We start from the raw sequence: 18,665 nt of genomic DNA on the forward strand, positions 1-18,665 counted from the left end.
TCAAATATACTGGAAGAAACTTCTCGTTATATTGCGTTTGGTCCCAGACACGGGAGCAACCAATCTTTCTACAATGCCTTTCGGAGAATTGCTAACTTGGAATGGACCTTCCGGCTGTTGTCCTACATACACCTCCATATTGAGTGGTAGTTCGTATGTGCGTCCCCTAATACATGTACCTTGATTACATATTTTGATGGCTATTTGGCATATATTGCCTGAAAGCACATCTCCCTCTGAACGATTTAAGCTTCTCGTTAATTGTCAAAAATTAAGAGGGAGAATGAGAAGATTTTCAATTTTCCACCAACCTGTAGAAGAAAGCTCTAATATGAGCTAGTTTATCTAACTTGACTTTTAATTTACGGTTTTATTTGTTATCGAAGCTTAGACATAAAATTAAAAATTCGAATCGAGGTTGGCTCGTTGTGCAATGGAAAACATTCATTCCTGTTTTGTCAGTGTTCCACAATTCATATAAATGACGATGGTTATTTCTGAATGCATCAGACAGGTAAAGGAGCCCCTATACAGCCTTGATTTCTATCACATGTATTCCCATATTGTGGAGATTTTTTTGCAACGTTCAGATTTTTCTGCAATTCGTTGGTTAGTATGCTTAACCAAGTTAACAATCATTTGTCCATCAATAAATAGCAGGAAGCACTCAATTGGTGTCTTGGCATGCTTTACGTGATTTTTGACTGCCGGTAAATGTGTAATTAAGTTTTCTGTTCTTGTTCCAAAATTTCGGTTATTGGGTTCTTTACTCCATTTCATTCCATTTTTTCCGGAATAATAACAACTTTGTCTGATACTTTCTACTAAAACAGCTTGCTGATTTCCATTCTCTTCTTCGGATTCTTGTTCCATATCGGGATAATCGCTGTTGATACTTACATTGTCAATATTGTCTTCTGCTCTAAATCTAATGAGCAATAAATTAGTCTTCATTTTCACACTTCCCAGATACATGAGATGAGCCTGCTCTTTTTCAAAGTCGCCCATTATTTCCAAATCTACGAGAGTGAAATTATGAATAACTCAATATAAGTAGTAGTACGGTATATCTAGTTGCCGACTGACCTGACTACATCAGATTGTAGACAAATATGTATTCGAAAGCTACTGAAGCGTTGTTGGCGTTTGGAGTGAAATTTGAACTTATAACGGTTACTCTCTGAACTCTGGGGTTTCTCACACCCCACGTGTCGAACGCCGGGTTAAGAGAAACTGGAGCAAGGTGATTGGTTAACGAGTTTATTTATTATAATTAGGGAAGTATTAATTATTTATAGACAAGTATATGAAGAAACCGATATATCCGAAAATCAATTGGGCTTTATACAAACAAAGCTTATAAATATGCCCTAAATGCCCTAGATAAGGTTTCAAACGCTTTACAATACTTAAGTGCTCGGTGATTGTCTGATTTTAACAATTTTTATTGGTAATAATTTTTGTTTAAGTACATAAAATCATCCAACCGATTAGTATTTCTAATGTACTGGTAACATGATCGTTTCCTTCATTTTGCGAGTGAAATGAGTGTGGGGGAATTTTGAGAGGAAATAATAAGGTCCTGGTACTTTCATAACTTTCATCAGATGTATCGCGTTTTTGATTTCCGACTCCGTAATAGGTAGCCCAATGTGATTTAGATAGCATAGATTATTGTACTGCTATTTCGTCACTATCAAATAGAGCTCTCACATAATTTCTAAGTTTCCTAAGTTTCTAATTCCACTTTTGCACAAAGTTTTTTCTACTATTATTCTTCCAGTACGATCAATTATTCTATTCGGTTAGTTATATCTGTGAACAACGGCTTTTTCCGGAACTCACTTATACAGACTATCTCTCAAGCCATGAATCAATAACTTGTTTGTTGCATTTCTAATTATTTGTTGTATTTTCACGTGTTATGTTTTGCTCTTAATTTTGACTTATCTTATTTTATCAAGTTACTCCAGAATTTAAGCTTTTTGCACCTCTTAATCACATTGAAGCATTTTAGAAGACTTCTCCTATTTGTACATTCTGTATTTTTTAACCTTTCTATGATATGTTTATAACTATTTTTGTTCCTTTTAATTTTATTCAAATGTCAACATATTCTTTGGCACTTTATCCTGACTGTCTCAGTTTAAAGTTAGTCACTCATATGCAAATTTCTTATCTTATATTAATTTAATGTCTAAAAAAACAGGATAGCAAGAAACAGGAAAAGACAAATTTACGACTATCATGTCCAACGCCAATAAAACTGTGTTCTTTCGCCGCCTTCACTTTTAATTAATTGTCACCCATAGTGAACTCGGAGATGGCAAAACTATAAATATTTTTTTATGTCTCGACAAAGGTTGCTGCCTGAATAGCCAAGTCTCAAGCCGTTATATAACCAAATTAAAAGACAACTGGCAGATCAACACAATAGCGAAGTTGAAAGTTCAACATCCTAAAATTTACATCGTCGTTTGTAATAACTGAACGGAGGACCTTACTAAACATGGCAAAATTGGTTTTGTGCGTTGTACGATAAATTATTATTACAAGCAATGTTCAGTGGTTAATAATTTTAAACAATAAGCAGAAATATTTTATATATACGGAATAATACTTCTACGCAATTTTATCGTTACGGTGTCAAGTGTTTATTTTTCAAAAAGGGTACGGCATACAATAGAAATTTAACAAAAAAATAGCAATAGAAGTTTTAATGTGGATTTAAATAAAAAGAAAAAACAACTAAATATGTACCTAAATATTTAGATTGCTACAGTATCTATTCGAATCACCATCTTATAGACAACTTTAAGTGAAAATAAATTATTGGCTTACAAATGTAAAAATTCGAAAACCCACAGAATGTAGACTTGCGTATATCTTGCGAGGCCCCTTCCAAAACGGAGATAATAACAGCTATCAAATCTCTGATACATAACAAGTCTCCGGGAATCGATAACATTGCTGCCGAAATACTTAAAACTGATCTGCATCTAACTGCTGAACTTTTGCTTCCCATCATCCGAGAGGTGTGAGAAACAAACCGCGTTCCAGTGGGCTGGAAAAGAGGTATCAATATTAAGCTTCCAAAAAAGGACAACCTCACACTGTCCAAAAATTGGAGAGGAATAACCTTGCTTACCGCAATAAATAAAATCTTTATGACCATCATACTTAAAAGATTAATAAACAAGATTGAATTTCGAGCTGGTCAAGCAGGCCTTAGACCAGAATCCTCCTGCGTAGACCACATTAATACTGTGAGGGTAATAATGGAACAATCAATTGAATGGAACACAAACCTATACATGGTTTTTGTTTACTTTGAGCGTGCCTTTGACAGCTTATCTCATGCTGCTTTATGGAAAATTTTAGAGCTAAGAAACATCCCGCATAAAATAATTTCCATTATAAAGTCACTGTATACTGAGGCGAAATGCAGCGTTACACACAATGGAATCAACATCGACGAATTTGACATATTTACTGGAGTCCGACAAGGATGCGTGCTTTCTCCGTTTCAGAAGTAAACTATGTTCTCCGTAAACGAGACTCCGACACAAGAGGGATAAAATGGACGTTAACCACACGCCTAAGCGATCTGGAATACGCCGACGATATCTGCCTGTTAGGACAAAGGTTCCAAGATGTGGCTGATCAATTGGAAACACTTTCCACTGAAGTCAATAAAGTAGGTTTGAAAATCAATATTAGTAAAACCAAATCCATGAGAGTAAATGCAAGAAACAACACGCTATTTACTATCAACAACATGCAGCTCAAAGAATGCATTCAGCATGCTCAACCCTGTTTGGAGATCTGGCGAATATACTACAAGGACAAAGATCTGCATATTAAATTCAAATGTCATGTCTGTTCTACTCTACGGATGTGAAACCTGGAAAGTGACAAAAACCCTTACAGATAAACTGCAGATCTTTATTAATAAATATCTACGACGAATTGTTCGTATTTTCTGGCCTAACATTACCAGAAACGAAGATCTACTATACCTGACAGAACAAAAATAGGTAGAACATCAAATAAATTCCAAAAAGTGGGGTTGGATTGGTCACACACTCAGAAAAGATAATTCCAGTATTGCAAAGATTGCCCTAGAGTAGTATCCAAGAAAAAATAAAAAGAGGTCGCTCAGTATAATCATGAAGAAGATCCATCATGGACGAGATAAGAGGTCAAGGAAAGTCTTGGAATGAGGTGAAGGCCTTAACGCAAAATAGAACTCGATGGCGCGTTTTCACTGAAGCTCTATACGCCAATTAGGAGTTCAAGAACCTTATATACAAATTTAAAAATTAGATGGATTCTATTTTATATTACTTGTACTAAGTTCATACAAAAAAATAAAAAATCATGCAAAATTGGGAGGAATACAAAACGATTAGAAATATGGTTAGTACTTTAGCTATCAGAAGAGAAAAAAGGCTTTCTATTTTATTAAGTCTTTGGGATTCCTTAAAAAAATAGGTCTTGGTAGGGATACTCAAAATACTACACGACTATCAGAAAATTTAAGTATAATTTCTGCAATGAATGAATACTTTACAAATTTTGTTCCTACCATGAATCTTGAGTTACCTACCACTTAACAGCTTTTATAATAGTAATCATCGTGTAAATATTGGTTCAAATTTTTCTTGTATCCAAGAAAGTAACATATTAAGTATCAAAAGTACTACTATCGCATGTGACAAAATAAATATACTTACGATTAGTATGTCGGTATAAGCCGGTACAAGCAATCCTCCCACTTACTGACCAACGGCTTCGGGCGGATGAGCTGGTAAGTGACAGGGCACTCCTTTGTCCTAGGGTTGGGAAACTGGCCCTAAAGGAGGATGAGCTAAGACATTAGCCAACGGCATAATGATACAGAAGGCAACATGAAACAAAGGCAAAATAAGATAATGAGAAATTAAATAGATTACATAATGATCAAAGAAAGATATCGGAATGGTATTACTGCAGTCAAAACACAACCTGGAGCAGATATAGCATCTAACCTTAATCTCTTAGGAGCACATATGAAAAATAAAATGAAAAGAATAGAGAAGACAGCAAAAGTGGAAATAACTGATATAAATGCACTAAGAGATCTCCAGAAATTATAGAAAATATAAAAAAAAAATAAATAAATGAACGTCTAAACACCGTACATATTAAAGGGGAATGCAATAAAGAAAACATCAACAAAAACTGGAAAAAATAAAGGCCTACTTAATAGAGCCTTTAAAAAAGTATCTACGCAAAACCAAAGAAAAGAAAAAAGATTGGATGACGGACGAAACACTAAACTTGATGAATAAAAGAAGAGTATATAAGGACAAAAATAAATGATTGTACCAGTAAACACAAAACTAAATACGGCGACAAATTCGAATAGCAAAAGAACATTGGTTAAAAGAGAAATGTGATGAAATAGAAATGCTACAAAACAAACATGACAGCTTTAATTTATACAAGAAAATAAAAGAATTAACTAGAAGACCAGAATACAAACAAAATATACTAGTTGATGAAAAAGGAGAAACGGTAATGTATACAAAAAACAAATGACGGTATCGGCAAACTATATAGAACAGCTATTTAACGACAAACGAGACAAAATAGATAACGAATATTTCGTTGAAGAGACTAGACCAGAAATAACAGAAAGTGAAGTAAAACACACAATTAAAGTAATGGAAACTGGGAGAGCAGTAGGACCAGACGAAATACCGACAGAAATATTGCAACTTATCGCCGACTGCAATATACATGTTATTGTCGAATTATTTAATATCATATTGGCGACGTGCAAGTACTTGGATGTGATACGAGAAACGATCGTGCGCGAGTAGCGGAGAAATCTTGCATTTTTTACTGCACATTTCATAGATTTCATAAATTCATATTGTTAATTGTCAAATTGTCATATTTCATATTCGTTTGTTTATTTACACCTTCTGTCACTGAAGAAAATGGGATTTAGTAAATGATGTGTTATAAATTGTAAAAATACAACAAAAAATTGTGAATTTAAGTTTTATTCGTTTCCAACTTCAAAGCACAAATCACTACAAAAAGCATAAGTAACATAACCTAAATTATGCATTATTCTTCCGCCCGATTTTAAAGTCAGTTTGAAATAAATAATAAATAAAAATTCACTTTTAAGTGTAAATTTTAGTTTCATAACACTCACTCAGAGTTCACTTTAACCCAAAAATCATATGGCTCAGATTTGTTTGTCTAATAACACTTGCTTGTATTACATAGCTTTGTCCATTTTTTCTAAATTCTTCCACATTCTTAACATGATTTGCCACTACTAAAGCTTTTTTCTTTGACTCAGTGCTTGGTTGAAAAGTTATTTGGTGATTTACTTTCTCAAATCCAGTTTTTATTATTGCATCCATATTAACAGTAATGCTGTAATTTAATAATATATTTATTTGTATTTACACTACATACAACGTTTACCGTTTAATAGCATACCTACATAACCTCAATCTTACTTTTTCTTCTTATTCTTTTTTGTGGCTACGTCCTTGACATTTATCCGGTAACCTCGATCTAACATGAAAGCGCAGTAAATTTTGCTGATTTACGACACCAGGTGTCGCTCTTCCGAACTTGCACGGTCCGAATACACAACAGGTATATTACCTAAAGAATGGCTTCTATCAACATTTTTGACTATACCGAAAAAAAAGCAAATAGCAGAGCAGATAAGACCAAGACCAGAAATTGTAACAAGGAAAAGGGGCATTGCCAACCAAGAATCAGAACTGCTACAGAAAATCACAATAGACGAAATAAAGCTAGCCCTAAGAAAAGCTAAGAATAACAAATCTTCAGGCGAAGATTGTGTAGTTACTGATGCAATCAAAATCGAAGGCACTTGCCTAGTTAAGAAAATAAAAAACCTTTTTAACATGTGCCTTTTGTACAAAAAAAAGAGATCCCCATTAATTAGAAAACTACAGACCTATAAGTCTTTTTAGTCACCTATACAAACTCCTTACAAGAATAATAACAAATCATCTTGAGAAAAAACTTGATTTCTACCAGCCAATAGAGCAAGCGGGCATTCGTAGCGGATTTTTAACAAAATGGTCATCCACAGAGTATTAAATCGGTAATAGAAAAGACTAAAATACAATCGACCACTTGTTCTGGATTTTGTAGAATTCCATAAAGCCTTTGACATGGTAGAATTTGACAAAATCCTGGAAGCACTACAAGCATGCCGCATTGACTATCGATATACAAGGTTAATTTACAATACATACAAGAACGCAACCATATTGGTGAAACTACATAAAACCACGGATCATATCCCAATCGGCAGAGGAGTCCGAGTGGGTGATACCTTATTGTCTAAACTGTTTACCGCAGTACTAGAATATGCTTTAGAATAGACTAGAATATTAACAAATTTAAAATTAGCAGACGACATAGTTTTGTTCGGACAACCTTAAGGAGATATGTACAATGCTACATGAACTTCAGTTAGTGTGTGCCAGTGGGGGTCTTAAAATAAACATCTTCAAAACAAAATTCATGACAAACCTAGTACCTAGCGGAAATATCAATATTGGAGACAACGAAGTAGAGCTGGTGGAAAATGCGAAAATGCGAACTTCGAAGAAGAATAAACCTAGCATGGGCAGCCTATGGAAAACTCAAAGACATCTTTAAAAGCGATATACCAATTTCTTAAAAACGTAAAACATTTGACCAATGTGTGTTGCCTGTGATGACCTATGGTGCCGAAACTTTAACGTTGACAGATACAACTTCTAAAACGCTGCAAATAGTTCAGAGGAAAATGGAAAAATCAATGTATATCGTTTCGTGAACGAGTTCGAAATGAAGACTTAAGACGAAAAACAGGAGTTATCTAATAACTGACTTTGTCTCAAATTGCTTGCAATAATTCTCGACGTGACTAAAACACAACAAAGCGTAAATCACTTAATTTAAACTTTTAGTCCTTTCCTAGTGATAATTAAATAATTGTCTTACACAATATAGTTTTATACTGGGTAGTCGGTATATCCGTTTTTTATATTGTGAGTACAAGATGTTCTTGATAATTAGCTTGATTAATTTCAAATCAATTTTCTTTGCAGAAACAAATAATTATCGAAAATGTCTAAGACAAATTGTGTACTAGCAATAACTAAATGTTTTAAAGCAATGTCTGGGGCAAGTGCAATCCGTCTTAAAAAATCGCATTACCGAGTCCACTATCTAGAAGTTGATTGTATGTGCTACCCCCCACATTGTATACCTATATCATATAACAACCTCCGAGATATGATTTGACACTTGGAAATATTTACGGTGACCCCTCCCCCACCCCCATTGGCGGTCAATGCCTGTCTGTTCGTGAGAGACCGCGATGCACGATGCTGCAGTGTTTGTTGCCATAGCCTCGCACAACAAAAAAATGTTAGAGGTAGAAAGAATAAATAACGGTTTCTTCATGTGGTAACAGTCGTTCGAAAAAGTCTTATTGGGACAGAACATCTACAATTTTAAACATAAATGCTTGGTACACCGCGTTTTTATTGTCTAACTGCACAATGGCCTCATTGTATAAATCGTCTCTACAAGGGGGGTTGGATATCTCCAACCCCCCTTGTATATAGAGATATGCAGATAGTGTTGATGAGAGCTACACAGTTAGTGATATAATAATAATACTTTTGTCATTTATGGTGTATTTAAAGTTGTTTGTTACTAATAATAAGAATAATGTACCATAATTCTTGCTGAAGAAGGATTCTTGAACTATTGAAAAGTTCTGCGAATTCTTCTATTGCATTTACATGTAAGCTACTTTTTTTGCTTACTATTTTTAAATTATTAAAAAACTTAACCTTAAAAAGTTAATGTAGTGATTTGATACCAACCTTAGACTAGCAATATTATTAAATATTCTACGACCAATATTATAAGCCTCGTTTTATTTCAGAATCAAATAATACACCAAGCAATGGTGTTTTAAATGAAGAGCATATTATCAGAGATGCCTTGAATTTTGATGAAAAAAATATTCATGGTGGAAATGAAATCTGATCTGCATTACTGAAATGGGAAGATAAGATCATTCCTGGCAATGATATAGCATAAATCATACTATGGTCAGTACGGCCAGAATAAAAATTCTTTTGGATACTCAATAAGCATCCTTACGTAAAAATCATCACTCAGAAATTTATTCAATCCTTCTATGAGCCTTGGTAGAATATCAGATCGATTTTCATCAATATCTTCAGGATTTGTTTTTTCAATAAATGAAAATGAGTAACCAAAATGTTTATAATAAAAATAATTCAATAAAATAGAGTTGCCATATAACTATACTAGCTAAGTACACACAAGTACTCACAATCCAATGTTATTTATGTTTGATATGGTTATACTTTACTAACATAAACAACTTTTTTAATTAAGAAAAAAACACAGCTAGAAGGATTCGAAATTTCAAGAAAAACAAACTACAAACTTCTATGTATATGTAACTGACAAATTAAATCTCTAATAAATATCTGTAACGAAATTAATAAAAACAAAATTATTTACAACAGAATGGAAATTCCTATTAACAAATCATAAAACAACTTTTTCTATTTTCCTTTTTTACCTAGTTTATACATTTTAAAGACAAGTTTGTTATCGACTAATCACAAAAAGCAATATTTTTAAACGTCCAACCTTCAAAATATTCTTTGAACCAAATACTTCCAATGAATCACACTTGGATTTAATTAGTTGACAACAAAACATATAGAAAGCATTATAGACGATCTCAGGAGGTAATTGGTCAAGTAAATAACCAATTACCTGCTGTAAGTTGACTCATTTTTTGAAATAGGTGGATCATTTAATGAATCATTATCACTCAGAAGTTTCTAGTAAAGGATCACACCCACATGGAGGCGTACACTGTCCATGCGCTGATAGAGCGAAAGAGAAAAAAACTTAAAATCCGAAATAAAATAAACGCCCTGGGACTGGCAGCAATTAGTCAGACAAACCTCAATTAAATATACTCTACATAATATGAAACGAGAATATTTTAAAAATTTTAGGTCTTTGTATGATGTTAAAACATCTCAAAATCCGCCTTTGATTAATATAAAAAGAGACATTAACAAACAACAATAAAACAAAACAGCATGGGAACTCTGTTTTTGAAAAGTAATTTTCATGATGAAAAGCAGGAGATTGACATTGTTAGGTTTCGAAGCAGACATCTTACATTGCCAAAATATTTGCAACTAGTATCACAACAAAAGTATAATGATCTATTGCCATTACTGCCATCTGTTTCTAAATTTTGCCATGATTTTTTTAAAAACTTAAAGCATACTAGTAATACTAATAGTGACTATCCAGAAGGAAATTTACTGGAGGATGACTGAGGGGTTTGTACGTAAAATACCATTTTGGATAAACACATAGATGTATTATTTGTATTTGTAAAGGTGAATTGTATGGTTAAATAAATTTTGTAAGTCAAATAGTATTGTAGTTTTTATTGAATACCCCAAACTAAGTCTTACACTACAATAACTTTATTAGAGGGATACAACACCACGGCCATTAAAATGGTTAAAAAACACAGAAAAAAGTTTTTTAATTATAACAAATGCATTATGTAAATAACAATAGATAGAATGTTCTATTAAAATGTTTCAATATCTCAATAAATAGCTGCAGTAATAATACTTTTTGGGGAGAAAAAGTTTAAGACGGCTCTCTTGTAAAGTTATGAAAATGGACATAGTGTTGTATCCTTATATCCGAGGTAGTAGTAGTGTCCCGTGTAGTAGTGTCTTAGGACTCGGGAGACTGTGACCTCGGATACCCTGAAGAAGACATCAGAGAGGATGTCGAAAGCTAGGCGCAATGGAAATCAACGCGGTTCAACCCGAAAGATTGGTGAGTTTAATATTAATTTTTATAATAGTATTAATCTTAGCTCTAGGTTTATAATCATCCGTTGAACTTTCCGAGTTTCACTTTGTATCAGCCCGAGTGTCTGATAAAGCAGGGATGCTAAAATGAGTCATAACAATATTGATACCGATTAAAGCACGGGAAGTTTAACGAATTTGTCCTCCTATGCCATATATTTGCCATTCAATTTAACAAAGCGATAGTAGCTTTTGCTAAAAGATTTAATCTTTTACATACACAATATATAGAGTTATTAATGCGATTTTATCTTCTCCCATCTCGCAAATTTATATGTTATGCCATATAACTATAAAAATTCTATCACCTGACCTTTTCTTAGCTTTCGGTAAGTTACACTGATTATTTTTAAAGGTGTGTTGCGGTAGATTTGGAACATTTATGCACATTTATCGAAAAAAAAAAAACAAACGTTATCTTAAAATGAATTACTATTCAAAATAGAAATATTTATATGAGATAGAGATTTATATGAGAAAATATATAAAATATTAAACCTCACTTTTTGATTATAAAAGTGAGAAATGTAAAAAATAGAAACATAGAATGTATAAAAAGTCTTCTTCTTCTTCTCTTTCGTACGTTAATTTTATGACCTGTGTTTACTGGGTAATAGTTAAGTTAGTCTTATTTATGATCCTGAAGATCAGCTGTCGTGTTATCTTCTTGGTGGTCTTCCTGGGAGCCTTCTTCTGTTTAGTTTCTCACCTCTTACAATTTTGGCAATTCTATTTTCTATTGTTCCCGTGACATGTTTTCTATTGTTCCCGTGACATGTTCATTCCAATGTCTTCTTCATTCTCGTCCCTATCTTACTACATCATAGCCACATTTCCCTTTCTTACTCGACCCTGTTTAGTTTTTCGCACATAGACCATAGTGTCTTCATCTCAGCTGTTCTGTTTTTGTGTTTAGGTCTATTATTTTCGTAAAGACTTTCGATGTTGTGTCAAGCATTGATCCTTCTCTGTGAATAACTAAATTTTTTTGTTTGATATTAATGCTTATTTTTCACTGTCGAATTACTTCGTCTTCCCGAGTTATTTTGTTGAAATTTTTTGCTATTTTCTTTGATAGGCGTGATTTTCCATATTTTATTTATTCGTTTGTAATTATATTTTTTCCTGGTGCTCTTAAGTTATTAATTTTTCGTAATGTATTTTAAAACTTGACGTCACAAATTTCAGATGCGATAAAAATATGGCACGAATAAAAAATAACAATATTGTTGGGCCGTTAACTTTGTAATTTCAAATCAAGGATTTCTTGAATATCCTCAGTCTTGTCCATCCTAAGCAAGCTGATTCCATTATGCTAAATAACATTGAGTCTTACAGGAGCATCTTTCACAAATCTAGCAGGACGGTGCGAAATAAGCAATTAAATAGCGTACAAGGTTACCGTAATTAAATCCATTACACTTAATTTTTTAGGAATATCTTAAATTAAAATGAACAACATTTTGAATAATTTTTAATATATACATTTGAATAATAGTGTATATGTTTTATTTTTGATTGTGTATATTATTTTTACGGTAATTACGTTATAATTAATTGGCTCAGGTGCCTATAGATATGGGCATGTAATAAGACAAAGGGATTCCTAAGCCCTACTCTTTTCAATAGCATATCATGGATAAAGTCATAAAGAGCGTCAATAAAGGAAGAAGGAAGAATAAAATTAAAATTCTCTGTTACCCAGACGATGCAATATTGATATCCCAGAATTAAGGTAGCCTTCAAAGACTAGTTCACCGATTTAATTCAAGAGTAAAAGAATTTAACATAAAGATTTCAACTCAATTGAACAAGTAATGGAAATAAAGTACCTAGAGATTACACTGTCCAGCTGTGGGCACGTTGAAAAAGAAGTAAGAGATCAAGTACAAAGAGCGAATAGTTGAGCAGAATATCTTAATAATAGTATATCGTTCAAAAGATCCGTGTGTGTCAAAGGGCGATGGAGCGTGCTATGTTGGGCGTTTCACTACGAGACAAGATCCCAAATCGCCAGCTACGACAAAGAACAGGAGTGGCTGATGCAGTAGAGAGAGTAGCAACACTAAAATGGAACTGGGCAGGTCACGTGGCTCGAATGACAGACAATAGATGGACAAAGCGGATACTGGAATGGAGACCAAGAGATGATGCCTACCGAAGTAGAGGTCGTCCACCAACACGTTGGACTGACGATCTAAAACGTTGTCATAGGAATTGGATGCAAGAGGCACAAGATCGAAATAGATGGAAAATTATAAGGGAGATCTATGTCCAGCAGTGGATAAGCGAAGATTGAATGATGATGATGATGAGTATATCGTTAAACCGACACATTAATTGTGAGATATCAAAAATCCGTAAGGCCAGTATAAGACCAATAAGAACGTATGCATCAGAAATAAGACTCGACACAGTAAAAGCACAGTGAATGCTGGAAACTGCAAAAATGAGAATACTTAGAATAAGAGTTACAAAAAACACACTGAAAGACCGAATAAGTAGTGACGAGATCAGAACAAAATGTAATATACTGGGTATAAATTTGTGGACACGAAACAGAAAAAAAGATTGGAACAATCACATCAGTAGAATGACGGATATAACAGTCATTAAAATAGAAAGGGACAAATCACCAAGTGGTAGAAGAAGTATCGGCAAATGACAATGACTAGAGATGGCCTGAAAATCTTCCCTAGAGGCAACAATATGCCAATAAACTAGCAAATATAATGTGATTGAAAGAAATAGGTATATTTTTATACTTATAGTTCAGAGCAGGAGTAGTTCATAGATGGAAAGTGGATGTCTTGGTATTCAAAGAGTGGAACGGTACCAAGTAATCCTTTAACCAAAATAGACCTTACCAATATATATAATATATAAACTTTTATATAATATTAAATAACCTTACAACCATTAATCTCATTGCAGGAAATTTCTAAGTAGTTCTTTAATTGTTCTCCACTCAAAACAAAATGGTCCTGCCTTTCCAATTTTTCCCTTTATTTATTGGAATTAAGATAATAAGGTGAGAAGTTTCCAAATTGCCACCCTGTATATGTAAATAATATAAAAAAGAAATTTAATAACTACAGAAACGTAAGTCGTTCTCTCAGCTCGACATATACAAAAGTATCTGTTTACAATGTGCGTGGGCCTTCCACTTTCCGTTTTAGTAGGCGAAAAGTCTCACAAGAAAGATTATTTTTTATTGCGATAGCGAGATCCAGATATTAACAGATATGGACTTTTATTATTTATAAGCTAAACGGATTGTGTTCAGATCTGTAAAGATTTTGCGGAAGGCAGTGGCGTAGATAAAAATTTTTTTAGGTATTTTTTAATTTACAAAATCATTTTTTTGTAAAAAAAGTTACGTGCACATTTAATAATGATGAAATATATATATATATATATATATATATATATATATATATATATATATATATATATATATATATATATATATATATATATATATATATATATATATATATATATAAAGGGGAGAGCAACACCAGTGCTTCCATACTCGTAGTAGGAAGTACACAAGAAAAGACTAAAAAGGAATAGAAAAAAAATTAAATATTAAGGATTAAAAACGGACAAACATTTGCACAAAAGGAAGAACGGGCTCTAAGCCAGACTCTAGGTTATGTTCTTTGGTTCTAAACAAGCTTTACATCATCATTAACCTTTGTGTCTAAAAAGTTAGGCGTTTTTTTTTACTTTCTGATCTTCCTTATTAAACAAAGTACAAAAAATTCTGGAGGTTTTTTTCTATTTTGTTCAATCCAGGGCATATTTAAATATTCACTTAACATGCTTCGTATATTAATTGGCAAAAACCTGATCGATGAGCGATAAACGAACAGCGAATTAATTAAAGCTTTGGTCCGATTATTCAGATAAATTTTACGTTCTTCAATAACTCCAGTATAAGTTTTACATACTATATTTTAATTAATAGCAGCAACGTCCAAATCCGTAAAAAAATATCAAGTGGTTAGCGGCAACAAAATCTGGAAACAGGATACTTTGATTTAATTCGTCAACCACATCGAATCCTCCTTTTTTTAGATTGTAGAACATAACAATCTCAGGTTTTAGCTGTTCACCAGACTAAGTATCCATGTAATCACCGAATTAATATATAGACAACATCACTGCTTTTTCCCTGCATATGTTTTCATATTGCAGGTATAAAACATTCTCGAATCTACTGAGGCATGTGTTTTAATGCCATATTTGGCAGGTTTGTTCAATATATTGCCGAAATTGCAACGTCCTTTAAAACTTTTTAACATTTCATCCACCGTACAATATTCTCCAACTTGGTAATTTTCTTTACATCTGGACACGAAATGATTCAATGTTTGTCTAATTAACATTGTCAAATCTTAGTATCCGTTCTAAAAAATAAAAGCGTTTTCGTGACATCGTTAGTATAAAACAAGCAGGTGAAAATATCGAATTCTTCCAAAGTTTCTTAGTATTTAGATATTGAGCCTTCCGTACTCCAGCCATGTATAATAGGCCAATAAAAGCATATATCTCTGTAGTATTCATTTTCTTTGCAATCTCTTTCTCTGGTATTAATTGTCTCGTATTATGGCTATATAAATATTTGTGTAATATACCATTTTCTCCATCATTGCTTGTGTAATATATAATCATCAGCAAGTTTCCGAAGCATTTGTATTTTTTGCAACATTTTTTACTTCGGGAATATGACTAAAATTATTCTTTCTAGGCATTCGTACATTTGGTCGTGGAGAATAAGCCATCCAGTAAATTTTTCTGTTTTTACCAGGAAAATTGTGTCGAGACGCATAGGCACAATTATCGTCAACTTCATTATGAAACGCCTTCATCGGATTGTTCGGAGTCCGTATTATGTTCACTGTATTCACTGGGAGCCATATTTTCGATGTCTACTCGTCCGTCATCTTCCATCATTTCTTGATTTGGGCCTTGTTCTTGGCAGTTCCACGGTATGTCAGCCATCATCTTTTCTCTTTGAATATCTTCATATCGAATTTACCCTACGTCTATAAGCATTCGTCCTCTACTAATTGTGTACTATTTTAAATTATATTCTAACAATAATAAAACATACTGTATATCAAAAAACTTACATTTACTTATCAGAATTTTCTTTGACCCTACAAGCTATATGTTAACGTAAGAACTCGCTCGATGTGAGAAATTCTCACAAAGGTCTGCACACTCTTAAAAATTTTAAAAATTATGGTTTTTAACCGATAGTACTAAAAGACTTGCACACAAAAATTTATTGCACACCACCACATGACAAACGTGTTAAATTCTGCTACCCCTGTTTAAGTTTGGGTATCAACTTCCTTCGTTTGATTTCTACTTCTTTAACCATTTTAACTAATAATGCTCGTTGCATATCATGAAAATTAACAGAATATAATTTTTTACAGTCTTGCTTAAAATTTTCTTGTCCTATTCTGGCAAAACAATTACACTTGCATAAATACTAACGAAATTCCTACTCCTTGCGTAATTTTCCACCTTGGTCAACATAGTATTAATTGATATAATCTATACAATATGGTTTACTCCCTTTATTTTTACAACCGTTGTTGGATATCGGTGATTTTTTTCTTTAATAAACTTTGAAAAACACAATAAATAACACAAATGCTTCAGGCAATAATACAATAAGGAATAGGTACTAGAGGACATAATCCAAAAGTACAAATACCTATAGATAGAAAAAAATCGTATATTTTTAGTAAAATTTGAAGTAAAACAACTAATGAAACAATAGAATCCACTATGTAAGATAACTTACTTTCGCGGATCATCTAGTAATAATAATAACACACACAAAGAAGTAAACAAAACATCACGAGAAAGGTGCGACGAGAATCTGAAAAATTTGAAGTTAAAAAGAATTTTGACACGAAACAACAGAATCCACAGTCTAAGGTAATTGGCTTTTGCAATTGACCTAGTAATAATACTAACACAAAAAACGGAACAAGGCATGACAAGAGAGGTAATATCGGAAACAGATAAAATTTCGATTGAGAATAAAAAAAAAGAACAAATGTTTGAGCCGAATCTGTTTACTCTTAAAGTTGGAACGACATGAAATTGAGTTATAAATTTATGGATAGAACAAAATTTTATACTTTCACTAAATTAGGAAAAACAGTTTAAACACTTCTTTTATCAGGTAGGGTGCTAGATAGATCATTGCCGTATTTTTCTATTACCATATTACTAGACCATTTGCAAAGACCTGCTCTTCTATTATTTTTGTGTCAAGAAGCAAGATCAGATCAAACATCAGGAGCGACCACTGGAGGAGAAAAAGCACTCCTGCTTTGGGCACCACTAGCTGTTTTGGTCACAATCTTCTCTTCTTGCAGGTCTTTTGAAATCAGCCTATTTTCCAACACTGCTTTGATCTAGTTGCTTGTGGTAAAAAATATCCCTGTTGATGCTGCTGCATCATAAAATATATTTGGTACTGCATTTTTAAATGCGCCTTCTATATCTAGAAAGTTTCTTTTTAGTAAATCACCATAGTAGAAATGCAAAGATTTCCATTGACGAAACCAAAAATTCAGTTTTTGGCTTTAATCTGTGCCTTCTATAAATTTGCAAGGCAAAACAGACGATGCTAAAAGGTGTAAGAGAAGTATGGGGAATCTAAAGAAATCTATGGCGTACATATTGAAGCCATTTTATTGTTGCTTCTTTTGCCAGAAAAGATTTGATTTTACTTTTAGAGCTTCTGTACCAGACGCTCTGATGAATCCTGGTAGGATGAAATAGGTATAGGCGAATATATAGAGGCACTATACGTAAAATAAATATTAGCTGTCTTTCTTTTATTTCGGTTTACTCTATATGAGTATAATAAACCACTACGCCAAGGATTTTTGCTTAGATAATAAAGTATAGAAGGATTATTTAAAGATGATGATATAACGGAAAACAAAATGTATAAGAAATCTAATTAGGAAAATTGATCCTGTGAAAGATCCTGTAAAACGAATAATGATTATAATAATGATGAAAGCAAAAACAACAAATAAACCTTTCTAAATTGTTCTGAATACCGACATACTGTAATCGACAGATATTTTACAAAATAGCATAAATTAAAAAAGTGTTTCCATTGAATTTCTTCTATCAAAGTATTTATAACACTATTTCTATAATAAAACTTTATATATTTTTTTAAAAACTTACAACAATACTAATAATAAATTATTATTATAAATAGATTTAAATAGACGTACGCCAGTGAATAATTGTTCATCTAAAGTTAGTGACCATGCGGAATGATTTATCGATACTTACTATAAAGCTTGGAGAAGAAGAACCTGCAATAATTCTTCAGGTGACATTCATGAGGGCGTTTGAATACTTCAATTAACTGAAAAAAAAAAATAAATAAAATAAAGAAATGCTAATATACCCTTAACTAGAAAATTGATTTTATTTTTTAAGGTCTGTGTTTTGTATTCTTTACATAAATAAAGTTAATACAATAAAAATGAACTAGGTAAAGGAATCGATAAGTAGAAAATATAAGCATATTTTTCTCCCACTTTATTATTATTACTAATAATAATTTTTACACTATTTCAAAGACTTATCTTATTGGTTATTATC

The 18,665-nt window shown here is 32.7% G+C and overlaps 1 protein-coding gene across 3 annotated transcripts in view; it reads right to left on the reverse strand.

Annotated features, from left to right (window-relative positions):
• Prosap (SH3 and multiple ankyrin repeat domains prosap) overlaps positions 1–18,665 on the reverse strand; it is a 382,041-nt gene that overhangs the window by 152,385 nt on the left and 210,991 nt on the right. For all 3 annotated transcript variants that reach the window (XM_072521080.1, XM_072521079.1, XM_072521081.1), the window contains exon 2: positions 18,351–18,426. The gene's annotated coding sequence lies outside the window, so the exon portion shown is untranslated. The remainder of the gene's footprint in view (positions 1–18,350; positions 18,427–18,665) is intronic.

This window comes from Diabrotica undecimpunctata, chromosome 1 (genome assembly GCF_040954645.1).
Source record: "Diabrotica undecimpunctata isolate CICGRU chromosome 1, icDiaUnde3, whole genome shotgun sequence".
NCBI lineage: Eukaryota > Metazoa > Arthropoda > Insecta > Coleoptera > Chrysomelidae > Diabrotica > Diabrotica undecimpunctata.